General features: G+C 34.3%; 1 protein-coding gene across 2 annotated transcripts in view; it reads left to right on the plus strand.

Moving 5' to 3' along the window:
• The first annotated feature begins 9,557 nt into the window (after positions 1-9,557).
• LOC131927604 (uncharacterized) overlaps positions 9,558-15,092 on the plus strand; it is a 96,893-nt gene continuing 91,358 nt past the window's right edge. For both annotated transcript variants that reach the window (XM_059283315.1, XM_059283311.1), the window contains exon 1: positions 9,558-9,688. The gene's annotated coding sequence lies outside the window, so the exon portion shown is untranslated. The remainder of the gene's footprint in view (positions 9,689-15,092) is intronic.

A 15,092-nucleotide genomic window follows, 5' to 3' on the forward strand; every position in this document is an offset into this window, starting at 1 on the left:
AAGTTCGTTTTACGATATTAATTCTAATTTGTGTATTTTAAAAAAAAAATCTAGATGGGTCTGGTTTAAAAATAAATCGTTACAAGTTTAACTTTATCGTGAAAATATAAAGTGATCAATGGCTATATTCATCTTGTTTTTCTTATTATATTGTGAAAGTTACGTCTATGTTTCGCTGGAACTAATTTTATTTATTTCACAGTGGAGTTTTTTTTTTCATTTCTCTATTAAACAAAATGGCAGGATTGTATTTAACAATGTCAAGGGGAGTAGAATTTATATTTATATATATATATATATATATATATATATATATATATATATATATATATATATATATATATATATATATATACATACATATATATATATATTAATATATAAATATTTCTCAAACTAGACAAATTTAAATCTTATTTTTAAAATATTTCACAAAAAGGTTTTGAAATGTTGTTTGTCTTAGCATTTCTATTACAATTTATATATATTTAAAAATAGTGCATATCTGTTGCTTATAACACGATGCATTATTTATTTAACTCTATGTTTATGTAACAATTGTCATTTCTTCTTTATACCAGGAAAATAATCCTGCGACGGGCGGTAAAACGTCTAATCCCTACGCCTGAAAAAAAAACGAAATAAAATTGATATAGAAAATATATTTTACTTTTACCAGTTTTGTCCTCCCCCGCCCCGGATAATCTGTAAAAATTCAAGTGCCCATCCCACAGAAAAATATCTGAAATAAACACTGTCTGCGAGAGTGTGGTTTATCGGCCAAAAGTAGCAAACGATGTAACGCGTTTAAATTATAGAAGTAGGCTCTACCTTCAGTTTGTATGATCTACAAATACGACCAGTGTTTCTTTCAGACTTTTTCCTCCTCGGAGAGGGTTGGGGGAACTTGAAATTTTCTAATCTAAAAAGTGTTTTGAGTGCACAGTTTTTTTCATGCATCTCTTCCGGTAGGGGCGAAGCCCCTCCCAGGCTCTACCTTTAGTTTGTATGATCAACAAATGCTACCAGTGTTTCTTTCAGGCTTTTTCCTCCCTGAAGAGGAGTAGGGGTGCTTGAAATTTTCGGGGGCGGGGTGGAATTTTCTGTGAGGAGGCGGACTGGAAAAAGTATATAATTATATATATCGTTGAATGGGACGGTAGTGCGCTTTGGTGTGGGGGGGGGGGCTGTGCGGAACCCCTTCCTCCCAAGTAGAGTTGTCTGAAAAAAACTCTAAATGCGACTTTTGTCATGATTGAGATTAGGTGCATGGTTTAGAGCAGGGGTCTCCAAACTTTTCAGTTCGAGGGCCGCATTACCTATCAGATTTCAGTTCGGGGGCTAGTTTCTTCCAGGCATGTCTTTGAATTTTCTGGGCAAAGTTCCTCAGCCATCACCAACAAACGATTTTTCTTTGGACAAAAAGATCTCCGCGGGCCGGATGAGACGACTTCGCGGGCCGCATCCGGCCCGCGGGCCGTAGTTTGGAGACCCCTGGTTTAGAGGTATGTCTACGACTATATTTAATATATTTAGTATAAATGCGCGATAACTACGTATATATCAAGCTTAAATGCGATAAAAATGACGATTCTGAATAAAAATCCGTTTTCAGTGTAATTTTTTTTTTGTTTCCGGTTAAATTTAATTAAGGTGGTGATTTTGGTTTTGGTTTTAGTTTAGAGAAAAGAGACAGCACTATGAACCTAGCGCCCGTTGTATCCTTCCTCAACGGGCCATTTTTCTCGTGAACTAAATATTAATAAAAGTATCCAATCGATTATATAGTTAAACACTATTTACATCATAGTTTTTACTTTATCGTATACACTAGTATACAGAATATAGAGGAAGTATTGTAATCGTGCACAAAATCACATGAAATTTTAGAGTTTTCACCGTTTTACTTCTCAGTACTTCATCAAGTACGGAGTATAGGGGGTATATTTTAATCGGACAAACATTCAAAATCCAGATTTATCAAAATTTCAGTGTTTTACCATTAATCGAGTCGGACAAATTGGGCTTTGCAATTCTATCCGTGCGAGTGTAGTTGATTCTATGAACACGATAACTTGAGTACCGTTACAGCCAGGCTAATGAAATTTCAAATCTAACTATTATATTAAATTTGTAGTTATATATAAACTTTTTAGCGAATTCCAATAAACGGAATTGTAATTTATATTACATTTGGTTTTTCAAAGGCCTATAACTTGAGTACTGTTTTAGACAGATTAACGAAACTTCACATATAAGTAAACAATATATTTCTCTGTCGTCTATCACATTTTGAATGGGAGTAATAATTTACGCTATTTCTGATTTCTCAAAAAACGTATAGGGTAGATCACTCCCGCTTTATTTCTTTCTCGTATATAGATTAGAGAAGAAGTATTGTAATCGTAAACAGTTTTCGCTATTTTACATCACTACTTTTTGGTATGCATAGTAAAAAGAATGTGAGATAATATAAAAAGAAATCTTAATCGACACTTTGACAAATTAAAATGTTTTTCAACCTTCCGGTGCATTCCTGTGTGTGTATGTAGGCCTATATGTGTTTATGTGTTTTTGTAATCACGATGATCTGAGTACTGTTTCAGTTATGTTTAACTAATTTCATGTGTGTATTACATCGACTTTGTAGATTTCTTTCAACTTTTGAGTAGTTCGCTGTAACTGTAAGTGGTACATACTCTACTACCGGTTTCTTTAAAACCATATAACTCAAGTACAATTTAAGTTCGGTGAACGAAGGTTTCCCGCAACTTTTGAACGATTTTTAGTAGTTGTAAGTGGTAATTTACTTTTTTTCCGTGTAAAAACATTTAGAAAAAAAAAACATTCTATACCCCTTTAAGTACCATCCACCTATTGAGGTACACGATAGTTCAAGGTATATTTGTGTTACACATTTGACCGATTGTATATCCTCGAGGTCAGAATCATAGTATATAACCGTAACTTAAATATATATCTAGTACACATAGAAAAAAACGTCTTGTATCATTAATTTGTTTTCTTCTGCGGGTCATCCTGGCCAGCGAACTTTAAGAGTTATTTGAGAAAAGATAAACCGTGTGGCTACACGTAGATGTTTAGGACATCAGTCTTTCATTGAAGCTGTGACAAGTTTACTCTATCAAAAGATTATGGAAAGACTTGATTAAATCCTCCAGAGTATAAAAAAAGATCATGGATATTTTATTTGAAATTTCGGCAGGGTAAACTTTTGGGGAAAAAAAGTTCAAATTATGTATAATAAATTTTACGGAAGGATTATATATTTTAATTCAATGTAAAAAAAAAGACACGATTTAAAAATAAATAGTAACAAAAAATACAGCAGAAGTGAAAATAAATTATGTTTGTTTTGTTTCGTTTTATGAGAAAAAAATAATTAAAAATCCCCCCAAAAAAACGTATCTGTCGTCGTTTTCTCATTCTCTGTGTCAAGTTAGTTTCGAAAGCAATTAGTTAAAATAATAAAGCGTGAGTTATTTCCTTAAATTTTCTCGTATCTTCTGTCATCGCTGTTGATTCTGGAACCATAAAAGTAAACATCAGATGCCGTGATTTTACTCACTTCGTATTGTCACATGATAGATATTGTAGTAGAGTCTATTTTTGTAACGACTTAATTTTTTTTTATACTCGGGAAAGTTTTCACTCTTTTGCATACGTCAACAATACAACGTGAAGAAAATAGTAAATACACCAACATTGCTAAAACGTATTAAACGGATCGATGTCAAATAATATTTTCGTTTATATTCCTAGAAAAAAAATGGATACATTTTGATAACAGTAGGGTTGAAAAAAAACGAAAATATTTCAATGTTTAATAATTTTGCCAGCGGAGATAATTTTAAAATGATAATCAGATTACGCTAAATAATGCTGTTAAAGTATTAACATTATTTATATTTTTTTTTCTAATGGACGCCAGCGAGAAAAGTCTCAAAGGTATTTGAGAGGTCCATAAATTAATTTAAAAATCATGCACGGCGTAGTTACAATTAATATAATTATAAATCCTGCCTGTCTGGTTTCTTTCTGACTTAACTAAAGATTGGATGAATCTGATGTTTTTAATATTTTCGGTAACTAAAAAAAAAAAAGAAAAGAAAAAACAATTTGGTTTTCACGTGTAATGGCGACATAAACAATGGCATCCTGCTATTCGATAAATTTTATTGTACACATTGTAAGCAAAAAATAGAAAAACTAAGCCATGGTGTTTAAATTTGCATTGTTATTTAAACACTTCATCTGCAAAGTTTTGTAAACAAATAGTTATCGATCACTAAGTTACTGTACAGCCAATCAATATTTGTCTTACGAAAGTGAAACATCCGGTTATATCTTAGGCTTGATGAAAATAAATAGAAATCTAGCCTTAAACTCAACACATTTTTTCAAGTTCTCTGGATTTGCAACTTTTATAGCATTTATTCTAAAAATATAAATTTCTAAATTAATTTTAGGCTTAAGTTGTTTTTTTTTACGGTCTAAATCTAAAAAGCACGTTTTTATTCCATGTCAACAACATTACGGAAGGAATCTCGTCAACTCGCTGGTGTCCATTAGTTAGTAGCGAGTTTTATAGGTTTTTTTTCTAAGATCTCTTTAAATATTTTTTTTCTGTTATTTAAAAGGTGTTTAATTAGAGAATGTGGGAAAGGCACTCTCTGGGACCGGACGTCGCGGAAAGCGTAATTTGATAAAGTGTTTTCGTTTGTGTTTGGGTTTGAGTTTTCGTTTGTTTGCGTTTGTATTTTCATTTGTGTTTCCGTTTGTGTTTCTGTTTCTGTTTGCGTGGTGTAAGTGTTTGCGTTTGTTTGCGTTTTTGTTTGCGTTTGTGTTTGTTTTTCTTTTTGTGCTTGGTTTTGTTCTGTTTCCAAGTTGGTACATTAAAAGCAGATTCACCGTGGCGAAGCACGGGTATGCCGCAAATATTCATATATAACACAACGGGGATGGCAACACGGGGCATAGACATGTTTTGTAACCAGTTTTTACATACATAAACTTTTAGTAATAGATTAAAATCTCGTAAAAGCATGCGCTTCAAGTGAACAGCAAACAGCATAAATAATAGTGCGGAATAATAGTACTTTGTAAGTTCAAATTGGATTTTTTTTAAGAAATCGGAAATAGCGTAAAGTACTACTTCCTGTCAACGGAAAGTGCTCAAAATGTAAATCAAGTCAGAAAATTAGATCTTTTACTTATATGTGAAATTTTGTTCATCTATCTAAAACAGTACTTAAGTTATAAGCTCTTAAAAAATCAAAAGTAGAATAAGTTCCACTTCCGATTGGGGAAATCGCTGAAACGATGATACAGAAATACACAATTAATACAATACTTCGATTTAAAATTTCATTAACCTGGCTTTAACGGTACTCGAGTTATAGTGTTCACAGACATACACAATTATTACATACACACAAACTTTCAGACATAATTGCAAAAAAAATGTTTTTCCGACCCATGAATGTGTAAATCGTCGAGATTTGTGAAAATCTCAATTTTAATATTGTGCACGGTTACAATACTTCCTCCATACTTCGCATACGAGAAAGTAAAAATGTATTTTTTTAAGTACGTCATACGTGTACAGGCCTTAATTACTAGCTACATAACTCAGTTCTGCAAATTTACTGGGTTCTTAAAGCATCCATCACACAAAAGCATTATAAAGTACTGAGTAGAACATGCCGAAGTTAACACAAAGTAATGATAACTTCACACATCTAGTAAACAAAACACGGTGTATGCGACGCGAATGTAAGTACACTCAATTGATTTGAGAACAAGTTAGACGGAATGTAAACCTTATAAACGTTTGTTATGGTAAGTGTCGTCTTAAAACCCGAGAGCCGACTCCAATGCACGGTATTTGAAAAAAATCAGTGAAACCTAACTTACATTTCCACCTGAAAAGTTTGGGGCCTTTGGCTGCTGCCCACAAATCGTATTAACTATTTGGGTGGGGCTCTTGGCTGACCCTTTTTAGCGGTTTTGAGACTATTGTCACTAAATCAATTGTAGCAGCTAACCAGTTACTCGCTTTGGTGTTTTAAACTTGGATGTTTACATGTGCAACACCTGGTAGTGTTACCAAATATGTATATGCACTAATCTTGAACATATATTAACCCTAGATTATATATGTACATTATTAGTTTCTTAAAGGAGACGCGTATGCATGTTTTCGGGCTAGGGGGAGCGGATGTAGGCAATATATATATATATATATATATATATATATATATATATATATATATATATATATATATATAATATATATATACCTGCAAGACTGCCTGCCTTACAACTTGACTGCCTGTGTGTCTTTTTGTCTGCTTATTTTTTCTAGATAGTCAACCACCCACACATCGAAATATTTAATCGATATAATTAATAAGTGTAACGTTTACTTGAGTTGTCAGGCTCAATTCAGCCATACACATTTTATACGGGAGGTCTAGTATCCTTGAGTTTTAAGTTTTTATAGCTATTTTAACAAGTGCCGTAAAATATGACTAATTTACAAAGTGCCGTAATGGGCAGTCTTTAAAACTAGGTTCACTGTAGGATTAGTGGACAGCTGCTATAGATATTCTAAATAGTGACGAAATGAACGGCTGGTATAGCTGTTCTAACAAATACCGTAATATATGACTGCTATACCCAGGTTATCAAGTAACTAGAGGCCAAACCATTTTAGAACTCAGAGAAGTATTAAAAAGTGATTTACAAGTTTTTTAATTATAAGTGTTGCTTGTGTAACACATATGGTTACCAGCCAAGGGGGGGGGGGTAAGAATAGTTTTAATTCATTGAGTTGCGGCCCCTGTTTGACCACAACTGAAACTGTTGATGTAGTTGTTTTGCATGCTCTACTGTGAGCGATTTTACCTGTGACATGGGATTATGGGTAGTTTGTGCCTAGCCGTGTCAGTCACACCCAAGGCTGCTGTCTGTGGACACATTGGGTGACGGTACCTAGAGGTAGACATAACAATGTAGACCTAATAAAGGTAGTGTGGTTATATAAATTATGTTTATTGTTAGAATACTTATTTGTGTATTCCTGCTAGTACTGCATGTTGCACACTAGTTAGGTTGAGTAGTTATTTAAGTATTTATTATTGTTCTACTTATTGGTACTTGTTGGCAGTACTGTGTACTGGCCGCAACATATTTTATTGCACCCGTATATGTTTGTAGCCCATACGTGGTATTATCATTGATGTAACTTTTGTTTACATTTTTTATACGAAGTATAGAGAAAGTCTTGTAATCGTGCAAAAAAAAAAATCGAGATTTCAACAAATCTCGACGTTTTGATGAAATTTCATATATATATATAGGTATTTTATCAAAATCATAGATCCGCATCAACGTTTGAGCGATTTACGATAACCAGGAGTGGTACTTTTTAATCTATTTTAAAAAGTTTTTTAAGTATATAAAATTCATGTCAATATTCCGAGTTATATAAGAATATTCGAGAAAGTTTAGGGGAGATCACTCCCGGTTTATTTCTTCTTTAGGTTTGTTTCATTATTCATCTATAATCGTCGTACTACTGTTGTTCTACATCGCCGTCATGGTTCAATGTACTGTTGAATACAGTCAATTAGTGAACAACAGCGTCGCTTGAATTTTTCCTAAATCTCAGGGTCAGCCCGTCTTAACCATAATACCTCAATGGGTAAAAGCATATCCACTGTGACCTACTTAGGTCTGGTAATTTTTATTTTTACATTTGTTACTTTACCATATATGGTCTGTGGTGTAACCACTGGTTTTTTTCACTGTCTTAAGAAAGTCTTAGACTCAGTACTTTTCCATTATGAGATGATTGGTTAATTCGGACCAGGTGATACCCCAACCAATAGCCTTATGATTTGAAGGTGACCTTCTATGTTGCCTAAGTCGATAAATAGGCCGCGCACAGGTTTCTCTAGGCAGTTACTTGACCAGACATCTTTGAGAGATAATAAGCCCTGTGTGTCGCCGTGTAGTACTAAGTTGTTTAAGCAGCATATTCTTATATTACTTGTGGTTAAGTAATACTTTATGCTTATAGCAGCGTTGTGTAAACTGTGGTGATTTTTCTGAAGTGTTAAAAGCTGTGATAGTGTATTATATTATTTTTTCCCACAAATTGTAAGTTGGGTTTTGTTCATTCTGTAAATCTATTTTATCCTGTATAAATCTAGTGTCCTGCCACGACGTTGTACACTCATTAAAAGTTATATGCAGATTAAATGTATTGTTGGCATCAGTGTTTCTCTAGTGTTTCCCCTAGACATCAAGTACGAGTCCTAGTAAACTATTGTGTTAGCTTTCTTTTATTTAGGCTTGTCGCCATCTGTGTATAATCATTTAAACGGATCCGGGAGCGTTCGCCAACTATCTGGCTGATACATTGGTGTTCGTTACACCATTAAGTGAGGGTTAAACTTGTAAATCTTTGAAAATAATCTTTGTTTTGTCAGATGCGCAATTACAGTAAATGTCCTTTTTGATTCACAAATACAAACACACGCGCACATACCCCAGTCTTGCTCTTACGCACTCAGACACACTTGTAATCAAACACAAATACAAACAAATACATCTTGAGCCAGTGCGGGATTAAAGAGGGGGGGGGGGCGAGGAAATGAAACAGTAGCCTGGAGACCCTTAATTTTTAATCACATGATACTCTACTTAATGCACATCCAGATCAATACTACACTGTCCGTTATTCACAGCCACCTGTTACACACAAACTCTTTGCCCCTTCAACGTTGTCATTGTCCAAAATATTTTAAAGCAATCTGGCGTACTTAAATCGTCCTTTGAAATTAACATATATTTATATATATATATAAATATATATAAATATATATAAATATATATATATATATATATATATATATATATATATATATATATATAAAGAGAGAGAGAGAGAGAGAGAGAGAGAGAGAAACAGACCGACAGACCGACAGACTAGTATCAGAATTAAAAGTCTTTGACGAGAATGTTGTAATATTTCCCTTGTGTACAATTCAGTAGATGGTGTTCTATTTATGTTCTATTCGTGAAGACTTTTTCCAGAGTGGGATGTTAAGACGAGGAATGTTTCACTTTACACCCACAATACCGCACATCTAGATAATAGGGCCTATATAAAGTTTGGAAAGGACCTCTTTCAGTCTTGCATGATTGGCCCAAATTCGTATACAAGATTTTCGTTGGGTTTTTAACACACATGCTTTTAGACTTTTCATGTTTTTCATCTCATATAATATTTAGTAAACACTTTGTTCCTAAACAGGCTTTGTAAGTAGCTCAGTGGTAGGGGGATTTTTCCCTCCCTAACACAAAGCCTTTGCGAATGACGTCTAATGGAGTTATTCCGTGGGAAACGGCCACGTCGACAATGATGCAAGTTTGGTTAAGATGTAATGATACGATTGGCTACTCGTTTACCTAGGCGGGGCAACTCTGAATGGTATGAATTCATCGTCAGTAGCGCTCTTCCACAGTCGGCGCGCAAGCTCATGATTGAAAGCGTACACACCACAGTCGAAGAATAAGCTGACCCTCGCTGTTCAAAGTAAAATACAGACACAAAAAATTTGAAACATAAAGCTGATCAAACAACATCAACTGATTTGTAAGTAAGCCTATACTTATAATTTATTCATATCATTTCCGCATTTATCTGTCTAACCTGAACGGTGGAAAACTAAACGGTTGCTGGTAATGTTATTTGTTGAGTTACAAAGCCATAGTCTTAGCACCCTTTTCCGGCGACAATTCCTTCCCTGCCCCAATGTATACATACATATTTGCGTTGTTGAAAAAACGCCACCCTTCCTCACCAACTTAGAAAGTGGAGTTTTTTTACAAGTCACTTTTTCTTACTGTGTCACACAATCGATGTAGACAACTAGCCCATACAGCTAGTTAGCAGTCTAATTTCTTAACCTCGACTTTGAATAATTCAGTAATTCTGCTCAGAATGAGCTTTCAATACATTTCTCAGCTTATATATATGCCTGTGTGTGTGTGTTTGATTAATTTATCTCTCATTCTGTGTATGTGTTTTTAAGCATTTTTAAAAATATATCTGATTGCAATTTAGATCCTCCACTCACTCCCCAGTCCACCGTGATTAACAGTGATTATTCTTCAGTAACTAAAACACACTGAATAATTCAGTAATGCTGTTTAAAATGAGCTTTTAAAACATATCTCTACCTATATATATATATATATATATATATATATATATATATATATATATATATATATATATATATATATATATATATATATATATATATATATATGTGTGTGTGTGTGTGTGTCTGTTATGTTCATTTTTCTGTCATTGAGTGTATGCTTTAAGCATTATTTAAAATTTATCTGATTGCAATTGAGCATTGCCAGTTTGTTGAGTATACGATAGTAAATGTTTCTACCAATTGTCTTATTGTAAAGTATGGACTTCTATGGTCAATATCCCCCACTCCCTCCCTATTCCACCGAATGGGAGGAACTACTATGCCGCCAGACCCCAAAATACGTGGGGGAGGAGGGTGGACAGGCCGTTTACGGGTCGGGAAATCAGACAAAAATAAACCGGGAGTGATCTCCCCTAAACTTTCTCGAATATTCTTATAAAACATTGCGGGGGGGGGGGGGGGGGGGGCGTCGGGGTACGTGGCACCTCGGGATACAGACACCATTGGTTATCCATTTTCAATTACTTAAACTTTTTAAAATAGAATAGAATTTCGTAGAAAAATGAATTGCGCACCAAGTGAAAGCCATACAAAATGTATATAATAGTGCAGAATATTATTAGTACTTTACAAATTAACATTCATTTTTTGAGAAATCGGAAATAGCGTAAATTACTAATTCCGGTCAACGTAAATTACTGAAAACTTGACAGAAGGCAGAGAAATAGATCTTTTACTTACATGTGAAATTTCATTTATCTGTCTAAAACTGTACTCAAGTTATAGGCTTTTGAAAAAATTGAATTAGTGCAACTTCCATTTAAGAAAATCGCTGAAAAGTTGAGACAAAACTACACAATTGATATAATACTTAGATATGAAATTTTATTAACCTAGCTGTAACGGTAATCAAGTTATGGTGTTTACAAATCGATATAGTTAATACGTGTAGCTTTTACTATCTTTTACAGCGGAGGTCTAGGATCTATAGTTTAAAAACAGTCTGCAAGCGTAGGGTAATTGTTTACTTAAAGTGTTACCCGTTATAGTATTCTGACCAGTGCCGTAATACATGACTAGTTTACAAAGTTCAGTAATGGACGTTATTTACAACTAGGTTCACTGTATGATTAGTGGGCAGCTATTCTAACAAGTGACGAAATGAACGACTGTTATAGCTATTCTAACAAATGCCGAAATGTATGACTGCTATACCCAGTTATCAAGTAAATAAAGACCAAAACATCTAAGAATTCAGAGAAGTATTAACATGTGCTTTATGAGTTTTGTAATAATAAGTGTTGCTAGTAAATCTTTGAAAATAATATTTGTTTTGTCAGATGCGCAATAACAGTACAACGTCCATTTGTTTTAATAAAATGTAATTTAATTTCATTGCAGTGTTATTAAAATTGTTATTAAAATATTATTCATAACTTATCATTGGTTGGCTTACGAGAAGGGTAAACATTAAATATAAACCAGTATATTGTTGGAAAAAACGTTATGTTAAGGCGTTCCCTCTGAATCGAGTTTGTGATATAAATTAAATAACTTGCATTCCTGTGTAACTAATGAAATATGATTTATAGACTTATAGATGCTGAACTTTACTAACAAGAAAATAACTTTCCTGTCTAATCCCTGTATTATTAAGCACAGACGCAAATAATTTTCTAGCGATTTAAATCTTCATACATGATTTAACTGATTCACGACAAATATAAAAACACGCGAACATACCGCAATCTTGCACCGAACACACTTGCAATCAAACACAAATACATACAAACACACATTCTTAGCCATTTAGGGATTAAAGAGCGGAGAGGGGGGGGGGGGGATAAAGCAACAGTCTTGAGACCCCGATTATTTTTGCTGCTGATTCTAATGGCAACGTCATCAAACCAGCTATTACTGCTTCTTTAACCAGTATAATGTTTTCTGCATTTGTTGTTAAATATGTGCAAGACGTCAGCGCCCATCTGCGAAATCCAAGACTTCGAGCTGTTTTGTCAGGTTGATTCCATTTTGTTTTCTTTCGCTTGTTTCATTACATAGTCAACAAGTAACGAAATATCCATGTCGTGTTCTAATCTATACATATATCGAGTGTTTAATAAATGTCTATTTAGCACACCCCCACAACACAATCAACTTGATTGAGCCGATACCTCTTTATCACCATCCACTCCTAAATAATGGCCATTCTCTTTCACAGCACAGAACACGACATTTACAAATCTCACGCTGGATTAGTTATTAAACGATAAAGATATATATATATATATATATATATAAATAAATAAATAAATATATATATATATATATATATATATATATATATATATATATATATATATATATATATATATATATATATCGTTTAATAACTAATCCAGCGTGAGATTTGTAAATTTAAAAGGACGATTTAAGTACGCCAGATTGTTTTAAATAATGATGGTCAACGACAACGTTGAGGGGCAAAGAGTTCGTGTGTAACAGGTGGCTGCGAATAACGGACAGTGTAGTGTTGATGTGGATGTGCATAAAGTAGAGTATCATGCTGATGACGCACATTTTGGTGTGGATGTCGTGTTCTGTGCTGTGCTGTGCTGTGCTGTTCTGTGCTGTGCTGTGCTGTCTGTCTGTCTGTCTGTCTGACTTTCTCTCTCTTTATATATATATCATATATATAGTATATGTATATACTAGCTGCATACCCGTGCTCCGCCATGGTAAATCATTTTTAATGTACCAACTTGGGAACAGAAGAAAACAAACACAAACAAAACACAACCACAACACAACCACAACACAACCACATCACAACCACAACACAACCGCAACACAACCACAACACAACAACAACACATTCACAACACAAACACAACACAACCACAACACAACCACAACACAACTACAACACAACCTAAAAACTACCACAACACAACCACAACACAACCAAATCACAACCGAAATACAACCACAAAACAACCACAAGACAGCTACAAGACAACCACAACACAACCAAAACACAACCACAACACAACCACAACACAACCACATCACAACCACAAGACAACCACAACACAACTACAACACAACCACAAAACATCCACAACATAACCACACCATAACCACAACACAACCACATCACAACCACAACATTAGAATCACCACCGAACAACATGCTTTCCTAGGCACCCGCGCCCAAATAGAGCCTTTCCAGCATAAAAAACAAACATAAACACAACACAAACATTACCACAACACAACCACAACCACAACACAACCACAACACAACCGCAACACAACCACAACACAACTGCAACACATTCACACCACAACACAAATACAAAACAAACACAACACAACCATAACACAACCACAACACAACCACAACACAACCACAACACAACCACAACACAACCACAACACAACAACAACACAACCACAACACAACAACAACACAACCACAACACAACCACAACACAACCACAACACAACACAACCACAACACAACCACAACACAACCACAACACAACCACAACACAACCACAACACAACTACAACACAACACAACTACAACACAACCACAACACAACAACAACCACAACACAACAAAAACACAACCAAAACACAATCACACTACAACCACAACACAGCCACAACACAAACAAAACACTACCACAACACAACTACAACACAACCACACCACACCATAACCACAACACAACAACAACACAACCACAACACAACACAACTACAACACAACCAAAACACAAACAAAACACAAACACACTTCAACCACAACACAGTCCCAACACAACCACAACACAAGCACATCACAACCATTACACAACACAACACATTTACACTACACCACAACCACAACACAACTACAACACAACCACAACACAACCAAAACACAACCCCAACACAACCACAACACAACCACAACACAACCATAACACAACCATTACACAACCACAACACAACCACAATATTATAGTAACCAACGAACATCACGCTTTCCTAGGCGTCCTCTCCCAAAGAGAGCCTTCCCAGCATAAAAAATGTAAGTCACATAAATAGATCCTACTCTATAACTTACAATAAAACAATGCGATGCAAATAAATGTACGGCAAGTGGTGTTTACTTTTATTGTTCTAAGAAAACACATTGGCAATGTAATTAGAATCACCACCGAAAAACACGTTTTTCCCAGGCGTCTGCGTCCAGAGAGAGCCTTTCCAGCATTCTCTATACTATAATTCTAAAATTTCACCATCTGTTAACACCGAAAAAACAAAGATAACATTAGAGATTATGAGAGATCATAGACTAATTAGAAAATAATATAAATAATCTTAACATTTTTCCTATTTTACTTATGAACCTTAATATATAATAATCAATGCGGTAGTATAAAAAAAATTAACTTAAATAATTGAGAGTGAGTTGAATATTATAAACACGTTTTTCTCGGCGTCCGCGCCCAGATAGCCTTTCCAGCATTCTCTAAAAGTCTAATTTCACCATCTGTTTTAATAAAACCGAAAAACAAAAACAAAAAATAGTGATTGTGAGAAATCGTAGACTAATTAGAGAATAATATAAATAATCTTAACATTTTTCTATTTTAATTATGAACTTTAACATATAATAATCAATGCGGTAGTAAAACAAAAATAACTTAAATTATTGATGAGTTAAATTTATTTTTTAGTTACCTCCCTTGCATAAATTACCAAAACAAAGAGGAATTAATTAGTTTTTCGACCAATTGTTATGAAAGTGTACCCACTATTTCAAGGAATATAAAC

Source organism: Physella acuta, unplaced genomic scaffold (assembly GCF_028476545.2).
Source record: "Physella acuta isolate Inbredline_101_S28 unplaced genomic scaffold, ASM2847654v3 ptg001423l, whole genome shotgun sequence".
NCBI lineage: Eukaryota > Metazoa > Mollusca > Gastropoda > Physidae > Physella > Physella acuta.